A 22,071-nucleotide genomic window follows, 5' to 3' on the forward strand; every position below is an offset into this window, starting at 1 on the left:
CTTCTTTTTTCTGTCTTTGTGAATTGTGTGGGCTGTAGCCGCACCTGCATCCTTAAAGCAGCAGCGACAAGCGTGCGTCTGTCTGTTAAAGGGTGGTGTAACTCACGAAGTGCTCCAAAAAATAAAAAACTATTTTTTTAATGTGTTTGTGACTTGTGTGCGATGTAGCCGCACTTGCATCCTCAAAGCAGCAGCGACAAGCGTGCGTCTGTCTGTTAAAGGGTGGTGACACCCTCAAAGTGTGCTACACAAACAATAAAAATATTCTTCTTTTTTCTGTCTTTGTGAATTGTGTGGGCTGTAGCTGCACCTGCATCCTTAAAGCAGCAGCGACAAGCGTGCGTCTGTCTGTTAAAGGGTGGTGACACCCTCAAAGTGTGCTACACAAACAATTAAAATATTGTTCTTTTTTCTGTCTTTGTGAATTGTGTGGGCTGTAGCCGCACCTGCATCCTTAAAGCAGCAGCGACAAGCGTGCGTCTGTCTGTTAAAGGGTGGTGACACCCTCAAAGTGTGCTACACAAACAATTAAAATATTGTTCTTTTTTTTTGGTCTTTGTGAAATGTGTGGGCTGTAGCCGCACCTGCATCCTTAAAGCAGCAGCGACAAGCGTGCGTCTGTCTGTTAAAGGGTGGTGACACCCTCAAAGTGTGCTACACAAACAATAAAAATATTCTTCTTCTTTTATCTGTCTATGTGAATTGTGTGGGCTGTAGCCGCACCTGCATCCTTAAAGCAGCAGCGACAAGCGTGCTTCTGTCTGTTAAAGGGTGGTGACACCCTCAAAGTGTTCTACACAAACAATTAAAATATTGTTCTTTTTTTTCGGTCTTTGTGAAATGTGTGGGCTGTAGCCGCACCTGCATCCTTAAAGCAGCAGCGACAAGCGTGCGTCTGTCTGTTAAAGGGTGGTGTAACTCTCAAAGTGCTCCAAAAAATAAAAAACTATTTTTTTTATGTGTTTGTGACTTGTGTGCGATGTAGCCGCACTTGCATCCTCAAAGCAGCAGCGACAAGCGTGCATCTGTCTGTTAAAGGGTGGTGACACCCTCAAAGTGTGCTACACAAACAATAAAAATATTCTTCTTTTTTCTGTCTTTGTGAATTGTGTGGGCTGTAGCCGCACCTGCATCCTTAAAGCAGCAGCGATAAGCGTGCGTCTGTCTGTTAAAGGGTGGTGACACCCTCAAAGTGTGCTACACAAACAATTAAAATATTGTTCTTTTTTTTTCGGTCTTTGTGAAATGTGTGGGCTGTAGCCACACCTGCATCCTTAAAGCAGCAGCGACAAGCGTGCGTCTGTCTGTTAAAGGGTGGTGACACCCTCAAAGTGTGCTACACAAAGAATAAAAATATTCTTCTTCTTTTTTCTGTCTTTGTGAATTGTGTGGGCTGTAGCCGCACTTGCATCCTCAAAGCAGCAGCGACAAGCGTGCGTCTGTCTGTTAGAGGGTGGTGTAACCCTCAAAGTGTGCTCCACAAACAATAAAAATATTCTTTTTTTTTTCTGTCTTTGTGAATTGTGTGGGCTGTAGCCGCACTTGAATCCTCAAAGCAGCAGCGACAAGCGTGCGTCTGTCTGTTAAAGGATTACATCGGTGACAGCATCCAAGTAGGCATGTCAGACAGTCCGTACCTGTACTGGCAGGAAAAAGAAGCAATTTGGAGGTCCCTGTACAAACTGGCTCTATTTTACCTGAGTTGCCCCCCCTCCAGTGTGTACTCCGAAAGAGTGTTTAGTGCAGCCGGGAACCTTGTTAGCGAAAGGCGTAGGAGGTTGCTTCCACAAAATGTGGAGAAGATGATGTTCATAAAATGAATGATCAACTCTTCCAGGGAGACCAGCCTCCAGAACGTACAGAGGGACCTGTGGTTCCAGCAGGGACGAATTAATACTCTGTGAGGATGAGGATGTACATAACACTGAAGAGGGTGAGGAATCTGTGGATGAGGAGGATGAGGACGACTTCTTGCCTCCGTAGAGCCAGTTTGTGCAGGGACAGATTAATTGCCAGCTTGTTTTGTGGGGGCCCAAACGAACCAATCATTTCAGCCACAGTTGTGTGGCAGACCCTGGCGCTGAAATGATTGGTTTGTTAAAGTGTGCATGTCCTGTTTATACAACATAAGGGTGGGTGGGAGGGCCCAAGGACAATTCCATCTTGCACCTCTTTTTTTTCTTTGCATTATGTACAGTTTGGGGCCTAGTTTTTCAATGCCATCCTGTCTGCCACTGCAGTTTCACGCCTAGATGGGTCACGTGTTTGTGCCGCCCACTCGTGTCGCTTAGCATAGTCATCCAGCTACCTCGGTGCAACCTTTTGGACATAAAAACACTATTGTGAGGTGTGAGGTATTCAGAATAGACTGGAAATGAGTGGAAATTAAGGTTATTGAGGTTAATAATAGCATAGGAGCAGAAAAACCTACAAATTCTGTGATTTTAGCTGTTTTTATGCTTTTTTTCAAAAAAATACAGATCCAAAACACAAAACCCAGAACCCAAAACACGGAAGGGTGGTTTTGGCAAAACCAATCCAGATCCAAAACACGAAGAAAGATCCAGATCCAAAACCAAAACACAAAACACGAAAAGTGGCCGGTGCACACCCCTAACAGGAACAAGCCAGATCCACATAAAATACACAGAAACAAGCCAGATCCACATAAATTACACAGAAACAAGCCAGATAGATCCACATAAATACACAGAAACATGCCAGATAGATCCACATAAATACACAGAAATATGCCAGATCCACGTAAAATACACAGAAACAAGCCAGATAGATCCACATAAATACACAGAAACATGCCAGATAGATCCACATAAATACACAGAAACATGCCAGATCCACATAAAATACACAGAAACAAGCCAGATAGATCCACATAAATACACAGAAACATGCCAGATCCACATAAAATACACAGAAACATGCCAGATCCACATAAAATACACAGAAACAAGCCAGAAAGATCCACATAAATACACAGAAACATGCCAGATCCACATAAAATACACAGAAACAAGCCAGATAGATCCACATAAATACACAGAAACATGCCAGATCCACATAAAATACACAGAAACATGCCAGATCCACATAAAATACATATTGAAATCCAGATCCACATAAAAAACATTGAGAAAGCCAGTGGTCATTATGCAGTACCCCCCTGTAGTTGTGCCCATTAAGCAATGCCCCCTGTAGCTGTGCCCATTACGCAATGCCCCCAGTAGTTGTGTCCCTTATGCAATGCCCCCTGTAGCTGTGCCCATTATGCAATGCCTCCAGTAGTTGTGCCCCTTATGCAGTGCCCTCCTGTAGTTGTGCCCATTAAGCAATGCCCCCAGTAGTTGTGGCTTGTATGCAATGTCCCCCAGTAGTTGTGCCCATTAAGCTATGCCCCCAGTAGTTGTGCCCTTATGCAATGCCCCCTGTAGCTGTGCCCATTATGCTGTGCCCCCTGTTATTGTGCCCCATATGCAGTGCCCCCCTGTTGTTGTGCCCATTAAGCAATGCCCCCTTTAGCTGTGCCCATTAAGCAATGCCCCCTTTAGCTGTGCCCATTATGCAATGCCCCCTTTAGCTGTGCCCATTATGCAATGCCCCCAGTAGTTGTGTCCCTTATGCAATGCCCCCTGTAGCTGTGCCCATTATGCAATGCAACCTGTAGTTGTGCCTATTATGCAGTGCCCTCCTGTAGTTGTGCCTATTATGCAATGCCCCCAGTAGTTGTGTCCCTTATGCAATGCCCCCTGTAGCTGTGCCCATTATGCAATGCCTCCAGTAGCTGTGCCCATTATGCAGTGCCCTCCTGTAGTTGTGCCTATTATGCAATGCCTCCAGTAGTTGTGCCTATTATGCAGTGCCCTCCTGTAGTTGTGCCTATTATGCAATGCCCCCAGTAGTTGTGTCCCTTATGCAATGCCCCCTGTAGCTGTGCCCATTATGCAGTGCCCTCCTGTAGTTGTGCCTATTATGCAATGCCCCCAGTAGTTGTGTCCCTTATGCAATGCCTCCAGTAGCTGTGCCCATTATGCAGTGCCCTCCTGTAGTTGTGCCTATTATGCAATGCCCCCTGTAGCTGTGCCTATTATGCAATGCCCCCAGTAGTTGTGTCCCTTATGCAATGCCCCCTGTAGCTGTGCCCATTATGCAGTGCCCTCCTGTAGTTGTGCCTATTATGCAATGCCCCCAGTAGTTGCGTCCCTTATGCAATGCCTCCAGTAGCTGTGCCCATTATGCAGTGCCCTCCTGTAGTTGTGCCTATTATGCAATGCCTCCAGTAGTTGTGCCTATTATGCAATGCCCCCTGTAGCTGTGCCTATTATGCAATGCCCCCAGTAGTTGTGTCCCTTATGCAATGCCTCCAGTAGTTGTGCCTTATGCAATGCCCCCTGTAGCTGTGCCCATTATGCAATGCCTCCAGTAGTTGTGTCCATTATGCAGTGCCCTCGTGTAGTTGTGCCCATTATGCAATGCCCCCTGTAGCTGTGCCTATTATGCAATGCCCCCTGTAGTTGTGCCTATTATGCAATGCCTCCAGTAGTTGTGTCCATTATGCAGTGCCCTCGTGTAGTTGTGCCCATTATGCAATGCCCCCTTTAGCTGTGCCTATTATGCAATGCCCCCAGTAGTTGTGTCCCTTATGCAATGCCCCCTTTAGCTGTGCCTATTATGCAATGCCTCCAGTAGTTGTGTCCCTTATGCAATGCCCCCTGTAGCTGTGCCTATTATGCAATGCCCCCTGTAGTTGTGCCTATTATGCAATGCCCCCTGTAGTTGTGCCTATTATGCAGTGCCCTCCTGTAGTTGTGCCTATTATGCAATGCCCCCAGTAGTTGTGTCCCTTATGCAATGCCCCCTGTAGCTGTGCCCATTATGCAATGCCTCCAGTAGTTGTGTCCATTATGCAGTGCCCTCGTGTAGTTGTGCCCATTATGCAATGCCCCCTGTAGCTGTGCCTATTATGCAATGCCCCCTGTAGCTGTGCCTATTATGCAATGCCTCCAGTAGTTGTGTCCATTATGCAGTGCCCTCGTGTAGTTGTGCCCATTAAGCAATGCCCCCAGTAGTTGTGCCCATTAAGCAATGCCCCATGTAGCTGTGCCCATTATGCAATGTCCCCCAGTAGTTGTGCCCCTTCTGCAATGCCCCTTGTAGCTGTGCCCATTAAGCAATGTCCCCAGTTGTTGTGCCCCCTAAGGAAGTGCCCCCAGTACTAGCTCCCCCTCCCCGCCCACACCCGTGTGAAGAAACTTACCTGTCATCATGCTGGCACCGCTCCACGCTGCCAGGGCTCCAGAGTCCCGCCATCGCTGCTGCTGCCGCTTCCACTGCCTGCTGAATCTAACTGGATCCAGCAGGCGCGCGGGTTCCTCACATCGCAGATAACGTCATGACGTCACCCGCGCGCTGCATTACTGGAAACGCTGACCTCTGAAGCGATCAGAGGCTTCTTTAGTCTCTGATCGCTTCAGAGACTAGTGTTCTCAGTACTAGTGGGGGTCTGCCGAGCCGCAAGCCGCATCGGAAACTCAAAAGAGCCACATGCAGCTCGAGAGCCGCCAGTTGGCCACCCCCGATGTACACTTATCACGCCCTATGGTCAGTGCAGTGTCTCCTTCTAATTCATTTCCTGTACAATACATCATAAACTGCATGTAGATGTTATGGAACCTCTCATTTTGTGTCTGAGGAATATGAAACCATGAGCATAAATTGTATGAAAACAATTACTGCTCTTTCCTCATGACAATAGGCAAAAACAATGCTATGCTAGTCTAAGCTACTGTCATACAGTAATAGCACTGCCCCCTAGTGCTGCCTGGGAGATAATGCACTATATGGAACACACAATCCTACTACTGTCTTAGTATTGCCACTCAGAGGCATAGCATGGAGCCATGGTACCCGGAGCAAGCATAGGATACTGCGTCCACCCCAGAATTAAATGAGCCAGGGGGTATGGCCGCCATGTGGGGGCACATTGAAGTGAATTGAATGTTAGGGGCCCAGAAAATAGTGTGTCTTCGTGCCTAACTAGTGCATGTAACTGCCTAACAAACCTTATATTGGCGAAACGCAAATAGGTGTTTAGCCGACCATTTCAGTGTATTATGTCCGGTGCACAGACTGAACAGATTAGTCACTGCATTGCCAGGTTTAGCTCCAGCTCTACATATTTTGATGCCTTACAGTAAGCCCTATGCCTGGCGCTTTTCTATTACAGCACTGCAGCCAGGGGCGACATTTTCCTGGTGCTGCGGGGTAATCCATAAAATACAGTTAACTCCATTTATAAGACTTTTTTGAGACAATGGATAACCGCCTCGCACCCATTTCCACGTTGTGTCCAAAATTTTTGCACTTCAGTATTTAATGGTGCCCTGCTCTAAAACTAGTACCCTGCCTGAAAAAAAATCTGGAATGACCCCTATGGGCCAGACTTAATTAGCTGCGAAAGCCGGCGTAATGGGTCTTGGTGGCTTTGGGGAGATAATGACAGAAGGCAGATTCTGCTCACAGACTAGGAAGGTCCAAGCAGAACCTGGTCACTGTAATAGACATACAGTAAGAATGTGCTATAATAAATTTCTTACATGAATAAAAAATATATTTAATACTATATGGATACAGATAGAAGGCTTGTTTTTGTATGATACATAGAATACGCTCTACCTAAATAACAATTTAGACAATTGTTTCACAGACAAGTGACAGCAGGCATTTTATATGCCTGGGGGGGAGTATATAAACCCCCAAAGGTGGATAATTTTACACTGGCAAAGCATAAGATTATTAGTAGGGGTGTCCCCAGAGCCGACGAGAGCCGCGCCAGGCCCAGGTGACAGGGGGCATGGCCTAATCGCAAGAGGCTGGCCACGCCCCCTTAGAAAAAAACTGAAAAAAAATATTTCAGCGGCGCGAAGCAGCGCTGCACGCTGGGGAGGAGGCCGCTGTGTGCCCCTCAGCCCGGCGCACAGCCAATCAGCGTGATCGCTCCCCCCGTAGGCATAGGAGACTGCTCCGGCTGCTGCTTTAGCAGCCACGAGCAGTCTCCCAGTGCAGCCCAGCACACAGCAGCGTGTACTGGGCTGATGTGACTTAAGAGGGAGGGGGAGCGGTGCCGGACCCGGGCCCCCGCCGGGCCCTTGCAGCAAGACCGGGCTCGGGTAATTTGTACCCGCCCATCTCCCCTTTCCACCTGCGGGCCAAAGTGTCTTGCGAGCGGTCGGGAGGTTGGGCACCTCCACTGCGTGCGGCATCCATTCAGTGCAGAAAGAGGGCTGGGGGCAGCCCAGCTACTGACGGAGTGCTGGGCTCGCCCGCAGCCTGACGTTAAACGGGAGACATGCCATTCGGACACGCCCCCAAACACCGTGTTTTTTTTTAGGGCGTGTGGTCTATGTTAATTAGGCCACGCTCCAATTTTCGGTCACACACGGCTTCACATCACGCAGGTAAAGGGTGCATCAGTCTTACCTCTAGTCTTCAATCCTTCAAGCGTTCCCTGAAAACTCACTTCTTCAGACAAGCTTATCAGATTCCAGAACCGACCACATAACCTTCATAGCTTCCATGTCTTATTACATCCCCTCTCACAGTCCACACATAACCTCACACACTGTCTTTCACATACTCCTGACATTTGGCCGACATTCCTGTGTGACTGGATCATGCAGCCCACCAAGAAACTCTGCATTCTGGCCAGACCAAATTGCAATTTATAGCACCTATCCTTGTGTATCAATGCCTATTTCCCTATAAATTGTAAGCTTGCAAGCAGGGCCCTCTTACCTCTATGTCTGTCTGTTATTACCCTGTTTTGTTCTATAAATGTTTCCAATTGTAAAGCGCAACGGAATATGCTGTGCTATATAAGAAACTGTTAATAGATAAATAAAATAAATCAGTCCCGTTCTGATGTCAGCCCTGTAGTTTACGCTACTGGTGTGAAAGGCACTATCCTAGGTGGGCCCTCTATTTGTGTCACTGGGCTCTATTTACTACAATCCGCATATTGAATGCAGATTGTAGTGTGATATTAACGACTGAATTCACATTGCGAATCCAGCCAATATCACAGGGATTTATTACAAATCTCCTTGCAGGGACAGAGCTTGCGATAAAGCTCTGTCTCTGCGAATCCCCTTCGCACACTAGTCATGGTATTTTCGCAAAAAATACCATGACAAAGTGCCCGCGCATGCACCGACCGGCCGCAGCTGCTACCCCCCCGGTGATAAGCCCCACTCCCATCGATAAGCCCCGCCCCTGTGGTCGCGGACCCCCCCACGACCCCCCCTTCCTTAATAGCACTTACCTGCAGTTATCGGTGCTCCGGTGATGTCTTCCATGCCTCCGGTCAGTTGATATCCCATACTGCACTGATGACCGGGCCGCAGTGCACCATGGGAGACCAGCTGACAGGAGGGAGAACATCACCGGAGCCTCGATCACCGGTCCATGGAGTCAGGTAAGTAATTTTTTTTTTTTACTTTTTTTTTTTTTGCAGTTATCAGCTTGCGGTCTGTTTAGACCACACAGCTGATCACTGGGACCGCCTTTTAGAGCAGAGTAGGAGTCCGGTAACCAGGGGAGACCCTGGATAACGCCCCATCCAGGTGGCGTTATTATAACAGGGCTTTCCCCGATATTTTTTCACATTTTATTTTTAGTAACTTTGGTCGGATCACATTTCCCATTACAATTATGGGAAATGCAATCTGATTACTAAAAATAAGTGATACTTAGGGGTTGGAGTAGAATTTTACCAATTCTACTCCAATTGCCCTGTAATAACTATAGGTGATACTAAAATAATGTGAAAAGGGTGTGAAAACACCCTTTTTCACTTTATTTTAGTAAAAATAATGTTAATAAATAGAGCCCATTAGGAGAAGAGTTGGATATCTTCAGTATGTGTGTGATGGGTTGGCCGTTGGCCTCTGATCTAGGCTTGATGAGTATATCTGGCAGAGTGGGGCCATTCTTTCTTCTCCACCATACTTTCTATTTCATTTATTTAATTTTAGGTAAAATAAATAAATAAATAAATAAATAAAGCTGGCCCATTTTCCCATCCACATATGTCTCGGTGATGTTATTTTAATGACGTTAAGTTAAGGAGTGTCATAAGTGTGAGATGATATCAGCCATTAGGACATTGAATTTTAATATTATATTTTTTTAGCCAAACTTAAATAAATGGGAACAATATACTATAATAAAAAAAAGTTTTAAAATAGATTAAATTAATTAAAACAAAAGTAAATGTATTTAAAGATATTTACATATTAAAATAAAAATGCTTTATTCAAGGACTAAATATTTTTTAAGATGACGACACAAATTTAATCAGTACAGGTATTGTGGAGGTACAAGTACCGTATTGATCTCTGCGCAATTCACACGGGGAAGCCTTGCACTGACATAAGTCACTGAATTTGACCGCTGGCCAGCACTATAGGGCAAAGTCATTAAAACCAGAAGATTATGCTCAGCTGCCACACTCAGGTTCCTCCATGCCACATCTGATTGGTGGCCAGCAAGACTCCAGGGACTACAGCAGACGAGGAGGAAGAAGGTAAAGTGTTAAGATAAGGGAAGTGCAAACAATGGGGGGGACTGTGGTGCAGGGATAAGGGTGGTGAAGGGCATAGAGGAAAGGTGGGCAGTGTGAGCAAAAGGGAAGTAGTCACAGGGGTAAATGAGAACAGAGAGACACACTAACTCTAAATAGGAGCCTTATTTGGAGGGTGAGGAGCAGTGGCGTAACTAGGGCAGGGCGAGCGGGGCACATGCCCTGGGTGCCGTGGGACCAGCGGCGCGGGGGGGTTGCCGCCGGACATGGTACTGGCCCGCCCTAGTTAGCCAGTGTAGTGCCGACCGCAGTGTGTGCGGTCAGCACTACACATTTACACAGGACTGGTGCTAGGCTTCCAGCGCTGGTCCTGTGCTGCACAGCCGAGCCCCTTCCCTCCCCCTGAGTGCTTGTCCAATAGCACCAGGAGGAGAGTGGCAGGTGGGCGGGATCAGGCTGTGTTGACACACACATCGCCGCCAGCACTGGGGGGGATCACCGTCAAGCGGCAGCGATGTGTGTGTGAATCAGCAGCCAATGAGGTCAGACAGACTCTCATTGGCTGCTGCTGCACACACATATCACCGCCAGCAGTGGCGGCGATGTGTGTGTTAAACAGCAGTCAATGAGCATCAGATAGACGCTCATTGACTGCTGCAGCTGCAACGCCCACTGCAAGAGCCGGCTCCCTTCCGGCTCCTGCAGTGTGTAATGGGACAGACGTCATGACGTCATGACGTTTCTCATATGATGCAGAGCGCGCCAGCCCGGGAGGACTGACGAGCGGACGGCGACAGGAGCGTGATTTCAGGTAAGAATTTTTACTTTGTTTCATTTCAGTGTGTATTTATCGGGGGGGGGGGCTAAGGAGGGGACTACTACTGGGGGCACTGCTTCGGGTGGTGGGGAGGTGGGTTCTACTACTGGGGGGGATACTACTGGGGGCACTGCTTCGGGGGGGACCACTACTGGGCTCTACTATAGGGGGGGGACTATTACTAAGGAGGGGACTACTACTGGGGGCACTGCTTTGAGGGGGGGGCACGGGACCACTACTGGGGGCTACTACTGGGGGGGGATACTACTGGGGGCTCTGCATTGGGGGTACCACTACTGGGGTCTACTACAGGGGGCACTGCATTAAGGAGGACTCCTACTGGGGCCACTATAAAGGGCACTGTGTAGGGGGGATTACTACTGGCAGCACTGCATTGGGGAGGACCACTACTGGGGACTACTACTGGGGAGGACCACTACGATTGGGGGCACTGCATCAAGGGGGACTCCTACTGGGGCACTATATAAGGGGCTTACTACTGGGGGCACTGCACAGGGGGGACGACTACAGGGGGCACTGAAAAGGGAGAACCACTACAGGGGGCACTGCATAGGGGGGACAACTACTGGGGGCCTGCATAAGGGGGACAACTACTGGGGGCACTGTATAAGGGGCACTACTGGGGGGCTGCATATGGGGGATCACTACTGGGGGCACTGTATAAGGGGAACTACTGGCAGGCTGCATATGGGGGATCACTACTGGGGGCACTGTATAAGGCGAACTAATGGTGGGCTGCATAAGGGGGACTACTACAGGGGGAACTGTGTAAGGGGCACTGCATATGGGGGATCACTACTGGGGGCCTGTATAAGGAAGGTGAACTAATCGGGGGCTGCATAAGGGGGACCACTAATGGGGGTACTGTATGAGGGGCACTACTGGGGGCCTGCATAAGAGGGACCACTACTGGGCACATTGTATACTGGGGTACTATAGGGGGACCACTACTAGGGGCACTGCATAGGGGGGACTGTATAAGGGGCACTGCATTAAGGTGCAAATGGAAAAATGTTCCCAGTGACAAGAAAGGGGTGTGTGTCATGTTGACATGCCCCATTTTTCAGTGGCCATGCCCCTTGTGACCATGCCCATTTTTCAGCGCGCGCACATAGTGGGGGGAGCTCCATTTTTAAATTTGCCCTGGGCTCCAAATACCCTTGTTACGCCACTGGTGAGGAGGAATAACTTAAATGTGATGTGTGGGAAACACATCCAGATGTCATGTGCCAGATGGACGGGAAGGAGCAGAGGGCCAGGGGGCGCACTTTTGGAGCCAGGTCATTACAAAAATTTGAGGCGTGCAATCCCTCTTTCATGAGCAAAATGGTATGGAGCTAGGCCGGACTTGCTAACTGGCAGTTCTGGCAAATGCCAGAAGGACCAATGGCCTGATGGGCCGGTCTGGTCTGAAAGCCTGGCCAAGTAGCTCCACAACCTGGTGCTCTGCTCGGCCGGGATACTGAGAGATGGGGGCATGCCATGAGACCAGTTCCCCCATGAGAAGATTGCCAGGGCTGAGTTAGAGCCCCAGTCTGTCCCTGGCGTGAAGCAGAAAATATTCCCTGACTGTCCTTGCAGTCGAATGAAAGTCCCAACTAAGCAAGTCAGTCCAGGACTGACCCATCAGAATCGGGACAGTTAGTAGAATGCTCTGCTCTCTCCTACCTGTCCTTGAAGCTTTGTTACCTGCAGCTCCACTTGTCTTATGTCCAGTTGGTGATTGTCTGTGCCTTGTTTGGAAAAACTGGATATGTACGTGAAACACGTGACAATGAGTGCGTACTCATGTACTCAACAAGCCTGAAAGTTCATTCAACATCACCGACTATTAAGAATTATGTGTCCCAACCAGCAACAAGGCATAGGATTCATTTATTTAACCCACGCCCCCCTCCCCCCCAAAAAATCCTGACTTTAGATAACTTATACTCAAAGTTAACACAGAAACCAATATAGTAAATGGGAGCATTAAGGGGCCTATTCATCATCACTTATTTTTCACAAACGTATGTGAAAATTAAAATTTTCACATACTTTTGTAAAAAAGCAAGTGTCAGGGCCAGTGATCACGATACTTTTTCGGAACTTGGTGTTACTGAATGCCATCCTGAGATGACGTTCAGCCCCCCGATAACCTTCATAGGCTGCTGTTTAGAAGGCAGCCTGTGAATAAATACCTGCCAGCCACAGCACAGGGATCTGTTCAGATCCCTTCCTGCTGTGTCTGTACTGCCGAGCCCCGGAGCTGAGAGTTCCAGGTCACTGCAGACATATGGCCACACTCACTGGCCGAAGACACAGATGGAAGAGGTGAGAGGGGATGCGGTGGGGGAGGGAGGGCATCTGACACCCGCAGGGGGAGAGCATCAGACAACCACGGAGGGGGTGCAACGGACACCAAGGTGGGTGGGAAGGGGGCCGGAGGCGCCACAGAGGAAGGAGGTGAGACACAACAGGGGAATAGAGAGTGAAGGAGGGGGGAAGAGTCATGAAGCAGTGAGGAAATCCTTGTGGATACCTCAGCTGCATGGGGAAAAGTATCACTTTCCAAAAGCTGACTCCACAAAAAGAGCAGCTTTTCGGAAGTGATGCTTTTGTTAGTGAGGAATGATGAATGCCTCCAAAACATATTTTAAACTCGCAGTGACTTTAAAACATAATTATCACTAGTGATAATTATCTCATGATGAATAGGCCCCTTAGTATTTAAATACTCTTCCCTTCCCCACATCAATTAATTGCCCCCAAAGCACCTAACATAGAAAGTTCAATCCACACCATTGATGCCATTGTCTCAATATTAAGTAAAATTATACCCACCATTAATTACCCCACCAGTAAAATATGTCCCATGAATTAAATAATTAGCACCTGCCCCCACCATTGATTAAATGAGTATACCTCACTGCCCCCCATACACACACAGAGTAATTTCATATAAGACCTCCTTCCCACAGTTACCTTCTTCCCTTAGTGCTCTGCATTGAAAAGGCAGACTCTTTTATCTGTTTCTCTTGCACTGTAGGCTGGGACAGAGCCCATAGGTCAGGTGGTGTGTGCCGTCTCTCAGATGAGACATCTGGCCAGTTGGAGGACAGGGGTGTGGAAGTTAAGGGAGGAATGAGTCTTAGAGATCCATTCCTCTCGTCACTTTTGGCATTCAGCAACATAATTGGCTGGCCCAGAGGAGGTCCCCTAGATGCCAGCCAAGGAGGTCTTGCCAGGCATAGGCAAACTCAGGAGGGGTAACCAGTCAACCAGAAACACCCATCTCCTGGCCAGCAGCCCAATTAAGACAACAATAGCAGTGGTACATAATATGATTTTACGAGAACTGCGACTGGAACATGCCTAGTGGTAGTCTGCTGTGTGTGGATCTGAGTGCACTCTGTCTGTGCACTGGACCAGAGAGCAGCTGCCAGCAAGGAGAAACAGGTGTCTTAATATGGGGTGGAAGAATGTTTAAGTATTATGGGATGCTTATGCTGATTGATTATCCTGTATATGTCTGAAATATTACATACACTGTGTATGAGGCAGACTATAGTGTGTTAAGTGCTAATTATGCCTTCTTTATGGACTGGCCACACTGACTCTAAAATCAAGCATATGGAACCCCCTTCTAGAAATCCTGCATTTGCGTCTGCCAGGTGTCATCCAAAACATTCTTACATGCCACCATGTGGCACACATGCCAAGGGTTGCCAACCCCTGCTCTAATTTAGTGGATCATGAGGATTCATCATGAGTCATGTTGTTTGGAATAGTTGTATCCTGGTAGTTTATATAAAGTTCTTATTCATCATTCATCTAATCATTAACCAAGCAACAGTGCAAGATTAACAGTCACATGGACCTAGGGCCTGAAATTGATCAAGGACCTATTGTGTGAAACACAGGAGCTGTGACCAATCTCTCCCTAAAAATGAAAAAGATTGCATCATTTTGTGATGAAAATGTAAATACAATTTTCATGTTTAATGATCTACGGGCGACTGTGTGGCCAACTGGGCAGCCAGTCATTATCATGCTGTCATGATGCTGGACCTATGTTTATGTAGAGGCCTGGTGCTGTAGTGTCATCTGACTCCATAGCTCCAGGCACTTTACCTGGAATCTATGGGTTAACGCGCACTAGGTGCAGGTTTACCAGGTGGGGAAATTGCTAGAGATGTGCGGTTCGGTTCTCCAGAAATCCGAATCCAACCGAATTTCGTGAATCCGGGTAAATCTGAGTCGCAGTTCTCATCTCCGGAGGAGATCCGGGTAAATCCGGCTCGTGGTTCGGAATTCGGATTTTAAAATCCGAATCTTGGGTTTTGGATTGCATAAATTACATGATTTTAGCTGTTTTTAAAACTTTTTATTTATTTATTTTTTTTATAAAAAATCCAGAGGATGGTTTTGCAAAACCAAATCCAGATCCAAAACCTTGAAGGAGATACAGATCCAAAACCAAAACCAAAACACAGGCATTGGCATCCCTAGAAATTGCCTAATAATTGAATAGCTTTGGTCCTAAACTTAGAGCTTTAGCCATCTGGTAAACACTGCAGTTAAATGAATCTGTCCCGTAGTGTCCAATTGTAGTTCTGCCACAGGCGGCAAGCAGAGTAACACATGGCCCCCCCAAACTTTACAGAAGATGTCTGTTCCGCTAAATAGGGAGAAGGCTAACACTTCTGCTTACTTGGCCTGATTCACGATGGATCGCAAATGCAACAGCGTACGCGGTAGGCCAGTTGTTGCGTACGGCACATGTGTATGCATCGCAGTGCGCATGCGCGAAGGCTACACTGCGATTACGCAGAGCACGGAAAGTGACAGGTAGTGAGCCTTTGGGGGTGGTGACGGGAGAGTGGTTGGAGAAACGCAGGCGCACCTGTCCGAGCGAACGCCGTTACATGGGCGTGCATAAATTAGCCACTGCGACGGCATACTCAGCTTCAGTACTCACTGCATTCAACGAGGTCAGCAATGTCTGTGTAAGGTCAGGGCTGCTGTAATTGTGCATGAGAAGTCGATGTTTCCGATGTGTACGCAGGACTGCTAGGTATTACGGATGTGAAATAGCGGTAGTGGAGGCAGTGGGCGTCTCTATACCGGCAGTGCGACGGCATCACGATAGCGATCATTAGTATATTTTCGCAGCAGACCTGCATGCGATTACGGAGCTGCGATCTCAATAGCCATCCGTAATGAATTAGGCCCACTGGTCACATCACCACTGAAACTCACTGCAGAACCACCGGTTATAGAAAGGGCTTTGCCACAATGAGGATATTGCCTGGCATAATCTACATTGAGATGGTGCTTGTGCCAGATGAGAGGACTTGCACATGACATAATATAACTGCTTTAGTTGCACAAACATTTAAACACCTTCAGCTTCAGCTAAACACGTGTCCCATTCAGTGTCGTCCTCAGACAAACCTCGAGCAAAGCATGTTGCTTGGTATGTTGCAGGATTTCCAGGAACCATTCTTATGTCAAATGAGGCTGCTCCTTTTACATGATGAAGAAGTATTTGCAAAACATGTTTTTCTCTGTCAATTAGATTTACATTAAACATTCTACCAATAGCGATATCTGCACCTCTTTGTTGAGGTTAGTATTTACTATCTTTGTTACTCCAGCAGGGTCTCCAGGGGGCCTTTGTACAGCAGGCCTCCTCCTCGGAGCAGCAGGCTCTCCAAACCCCCAACCAAGCCTTGCATTTGGTGCCAGCAAGCAGGTCCCTCCTCCTCCACAGCGCCATCTTCCCAGTGATATTCGGGAAGATGACACATGCTCACAAGAGAGCAAAGGCTCTAAAATGGTGCTTTACTTTTACTGTGTGGCGCCATCTTCTCGAAGATATCACTGGCGGAGAAGGAGGGACCTGCTTCCTAGCACAAGGTAAGTATACTATGGGTGCAGGGAGCTTCCTAGACTCAGAGGCCCATGTGCACTGCACACCCTGCGTCCATTAATAATACGCCTATGTACCATACTTGCCGACAATGGAGTTTTCCTCCCCGGGAGAAGCTTGGGGAGGAGAATCAAGTGGGAGGTGTTGGGGGCGGGGCTGGACAGGGCGTACCATTAAGCCCTGCCCCCTTGTGGCAATTTGCCGCAAACAGCGCATATTTAATTAAGGGGCGGTGCCAAAATGACACGATTCTCATACAATTGCGTCATTAGGTCACGCCCCCTACTCGCGGAGCTATGTACTCCAGGTATAAGCACAGCCTGGCAGGCAAAAGACAGACAGTTAGCAGCATTTATATAATAGATAAATTATGGGGCCAAAGTCATTCATAAAAAATTATAAGGGGGCAATATTCTAATTTTTATTGATAAATTTGGTCACATATATGATTTTTTTAAGAGGTCTATTGAAGTATTTATTTAGATGACTAACTTTATTGCTGCTTATTGCAGTATAACAGCTTTTACAGATTGCGGTGTCATTTACCAATGCGGAACACCCGGTGAAAAACACTGCAGGAGTTTCCTGCCCCTCTCTGCCAGCCTAGTGCTGTTACGGAAGGGTCACAGTAAAATGTACATACACGGCCAGTGGTCTTTTCTCCACTAGCCCCCATTTTTGGGGGTAGGGTGTTGTCATCTCAATATAAGAGGTCTATGGGGACGGCAATAAGAGCAGTGCAGACATCTTTGATTTCTCTTTTGTTAACCTTAAAATAAACTGAGAAAAAGCTTGTTCTCTGGTGATAAATAATTGATAAATAATAATAAAGCTCGTTCTCTGTTGATAATTAAGGGGGTCACTGTCTGTGACCCCCTTAAATGTTGGGGTCACAGACAGTGGCGTAACTAGGGTATTTGAGTCCCAGGGCAAGATGAATAATGGAGCACCCCCCCATTATGTCAGAAAAAGTGGGCATGGCAGCATGCCACAAGGGGCGTGGCCACTGAAAATGGCCGACATGACACCACCATTTTTCTCGTCACTCTGGGAACATTCCTTTCCATTCCATATGCACCTTAATGCCCCTAGTAGTAGTGCCCCTTATGCAATGCCCCCAATAGTAGTGCCCCTCATGGAATGGCCACTATAGTTAGCCACATAAGCAATGTCCTCAGTAGCAGTACCCCTTATGTAATGCCCCCTGTAGTAGTGCCCCTTATGCAGTGCCCCCAGTAGCAGTGCCTCTTATACAATGCCCCCTGTTGCAGTGCACACTATGCAGTGCCCCTGTTGTAGTGCCCTTATGTAGGGATGCTGTCAGGAAGCAGGCGGTCGAAATGCCGACCACCAGCTTCACCAAACTGTGCAATCCCAGCAGGGGTCTAATGATAGCCATCGAAATCCCGACGCCTATCATTATCCCTACGCCGGGAGCCCAACACCCGGCATACCGAACGAAGGTAAGCCGGGCGGCGGGCACGGACAGCCGCGGGGGGGGAGGGTTAGGTTAGGGGCTCCCGGGGGGGACTTAGGGATAGGGACCCCCCCGGGAGGGTTAGGGTTAGGCTAAGGTAAGGGAGGGTTAGGGTTAGGCACCACCGGGGGGACTTAGGTTTAGGTTGCAGGGATGGGGGGATTAGGTTTAGGCACTTACTGGGAGGGTTAGGGTTAGGCTCCCCCAAGGGAGGGTTAGGGAGGGAGGGTTAGTTATACTTACCTTTTTTACCTGTCGGGATCTTCACTGCTGCTGGTCTTCCTTCGTCGGAATTTGAACCGCCGGACATAGGTCCAGCGGTCATTCATACCGATCCCCTGTTGAAGTGCACATTATGCAGCGCCCTCAGTGGTGCCCCTTATACAGTGCCCCCATTAGTGCCCCTTATACAGTGCTCCCAGGAGTGCCCCTTATACAGTGCCACCAGTAGTGCCCATTATACAGTGCCCACAGTAGTGCCCCTTATGCAGTGCCCCCAATAGTGCCCCTTATACAGTGCCCACAGTAGTGCCCCTTATACAGTGCCCCCAATAGTGCCCATTATACAGTGCCTCCAATAGTGCCCCTTATACAGTGCCCCCAGTAGTGCCCCTTATACAGTGCCCTCAGTAGTGCCACTTATGCAGTGCCCACAATAGTGCCCATTATGCAGTGTCCCCAATAGTGCCCCTTAAACAGTGCCCACAGTAGTGCCCCTTATACAGTGCCCCCAATAGTGCCCATTATACAGTGCCCCCAATAGTGCTCATTATACAGTGCCTCCAGTAGTGCCCCTTATACAGTGCCCCCAGTAGTGCCCCCTATACAGTGCCCCCAATAGTGCCCATTATACAGTGCCTCCAGTAGTGCCTATTATACAGTACCCCAGTAGTGCCCATTATACAGTGCCCCAGTAGTGCCCCTTATACAGTGCCCCCAGTAGTGCCCCTTATATAGTGCCCCCAGTAGTGCCCCTTATACAGTGCCCCCAATAGTGCCCATTATACAGTGCTTCCAGTAGTGCCCCATTATACAGTACCCCCAGTAGTACCCATTATACAATGCCCCAGTACTGCCCCTTATACAGTGCCCCAGTAGTGCCCCTTATACAGTGCCCCCAATAGTGCCCATTATACAGTGCCTCCAGTAGTGCCCATTATACAGTGCCCCTTATACAGTGCCCCTTGTAGTGCCCATTTTTCTGACTCTCATTGGCTGCTAAAACAAACACACCACCGCCGGGTAGTACACTCACTGTCAGTGAGGTAATAAAACTAGTGATTTGGGGCTCTATTTACTACAATCCGCATATTGAATGCAGATTGTAGTGTGATATTAATGACTGAATGCGCACTGCGAATTCAGGCAATATCACAGGGATTTACTACAAATCCCTTGCAGGGACACAGCTTGCGATAAAGCTCTGTCCCTGCGAATCCCCTTCTGAGCCTTATCATGGTATTTTCGGAAAAAATACAGTGATAAAGTACCCGCGCATGCGCCGACCGGCCGCCGCTGCTACCCCCCACAGTGCTAAGCCCCGCCCCCCGTGATCGCGGACCCCCTGCGACCCCCTCTCCCCCAATTAAACTTACCTGCATGATCCCAGCCTCCAGTGATGTTCTCCATGCCTCCGGTCAGGTGATCTCCCATACTGCACTGGGACCCGATCACCTGATGACCGGGCAGCAGTGCACTATGGGAGACCAGCTGACCGGAGGGAGGACATCACCCAGAGCCCCGATCACCGGTCCCTGGAGTCAGGTAAGTGAATTTTTTTTTTTAGTATTTTTTTTTTCTTTTTTTGCAGTGAATCAGCTTGCGGTCTGTTTAGACCACACAACTGATTACTGGGACCGACTCCTGGCTCTGCTCTCCCCGTTAGAGCAGGGCAGGAGGTCGGTAACCGGGGGAGACCCTGGATAACGCCACCTCCAGGTGGCGTTATTATCACAGGGCTTTCCCCGATATTTTTTACACATTTATTTTTAGTAACTTTGGTCAGATCACATTTCCCATTACAATGATGGGAGATGCGATCTGCTTACTAAAAATAAGTGATACTTAGGGGTTGGAGTAGAATTTTACGAATTCTACTCCAATTGCCCTGTAGTAACTATAGGTGATACTAATATAATGTGAAAAGGGTGTGATAACACAAAACATCCCTTTTTACTTTATTTTAGTCAAAATAATCATAAGAAATAGAGCCCTTGGAGAGCAAAATTGCTGTTGATGTGCAGTGATTATAAACCATCCAACAAAACCAGCCATCAAGAAATCCCCCCCTACATAGGAAGTGCCACCCATAAACCTACCCTTAGACATACTGGGGCTGATTCTGATTTGGGAGCAAATCCCCCCCCCCCCAAAAAAAGAAAGAACACACAAGTAACTTTATACCTTCGGCAAACCCATGTTTCTTTGTGGAGTGGGGGAGGGGGATATTTAGATGGAAAATATGCAGACATTTAGATTTGGGAGTGGTGTGTGACCTAGCTGAAATCTAACCTGCAGTGTAAAAATAAACCTGTCCGGAATTTTGAGGCTACATGCATAAGCAGCCAGTATTTACCCTGCATGAAATACTAAATCAATATACTTGCACCCCTTGTATTGGAGCCTGGTTTGTCCGGGTGCAAGGTTACTGGCTTTTTATTGCCTTGCCCCCTGACTAAAAATCAGCCCTACTGCATACACATGCACACACAAACACACACATGCACACACAAATACATACACATGCACACACATGCACACACAAACACACACAAACACACACATGCATCATACACATGCACACACAAACACACACATACATACACATGCACACACAAATACATGCACACACAAACATATACATACACATGCACACACAAACACATGCACACACAAACACACACATACACACACAAACACACACATACATACACAAACACACACATGCATACACAAACACACATACATACACAAACACACACATGCACACACAAATACATACACATGCACACACAAATACATACACATGCACACACAAACAAATACACACACACACGTGCTCCCCAGCCACTATCAATTTTTAAATCAGAAAAAAAAAACTGCAATAAAGATATATGTGCAGAAAATACAATAAAAGTGTCTAAAATTAAATACCTGTTGAAACCATGTAGGCAAAGGGTATAAATATAGAAGACGCAACTAGACAGTATCCATACAAATAATTCTCCAGTACATTGAAATCTCATGTTATTGTCACTTTTGTGCAGCCCCATTTTTGACTAGTCTAAAATGAGACCAGTTTATACTCAGAGATATTGCTGGTGGCTAGTTTACAAAACACAGACCCCTTTCAGCTGGCCAGTACACATGTAAGACCTCCTTCCCTGGTAGATATATGTGATCCCTAGCCCCTAGTACTGTAGCCTTCAGTAGAACACTGAATAAAACATGAACAGTGCTCCCGGGTATGTAAGTAATTAACAGCCGGGCAAATGAGAACGTAGGGAGAAAATGAGAACATATTGGTGATTAGTAGAAAAGACAGTTTAAAGATAAGAGGTAATTAGCCACCAAAAGTAAGCAGGAGATAATTGCGCATATGATGGGAGTGGATTTAAATACCTTTATCCTGATCCTGGCATGGACGGGTGGAACACATAGCGATGAATAAAAGAGTCTGTACAAGACCAATATTGGACAACAATACTGACAAAGCATAAGGAACTCACAGTATCTCATTTTCTTTTACTATGTTGTCAAACCAGTTAAGTTCTAGAGGAACCAGTTTGTATAACCGGATAGAAAAGCAGTGGGTACAGGCCAGCACTGGGTTACAAAGAATATTCATAAAGAGCATTAAAAAAAAACTACACACCCATAAAATAGATTTTTGTGAATGTACAAACCTTTCCTCTACGTAACCTCCTAATCTCTGGGTGTTTTTTTTAAACTTTGCTAAAAGTCGCATTCATGAGTGTGAGGACGTGTGCACTAGGCACCCTGGGGACCAGAGCAATGACAACCAAATATTTTGCTCATCCACCTGTTTTAATGATGCAGCGATATACTGTTTACCGATATTTCTAAGGTTAAAATGTACATTGATTTTCTTAACACTTGCCTGATGTGTTGGTGCCAAATTATCGATACAACCAATATATCGGATTTCTTGAATCAATTCAATATTGTTACAATATCATGCCAAAATATTCATGTATTTGATATATATATATATATATATATATATA

At 47.2% G+C, this 22,071-nt stretch overlaps 1 long non-coding RNA gene across 1 annotated transcript in view; it reads right to left on the reverse strand.

Moving 5' to 3' along the window:
• LOC148507400 (uncharacterized) overlaps window positions 1–21,532 on the reverse strand; it is a 34,583-nt gene extending 13,051 nt beyond the window's left edge. Inside the window, exon 1 of the long non-coding RNA XR_015869718.1 lies at window positions 21,446–21,532. This is a non-coding gene — a long non-coding RNA (uncharacterized LOC148507400). The remainder of the gene's footprint in view (window positions 1–21,445) is intronic.
• Window positions 21,533–22,071: the final 539 nt, after the last annotated feature.

The sequence above is a fragment of the Taudactylus pleione genome, unplaced genomic scaffold (genome assembly GCF_031769625.1).
Source record: "Taudactylus pleione unplaced genomic scaffold, aTauple2 ptg000393l, whole genome shotgun sequence".
Lineage (NCBI taxonomy): Eukaryota > Metazoa > Chordata > Amphibia > Anura > Myobatrachidae > Taudactylus > Taudactylus pleione.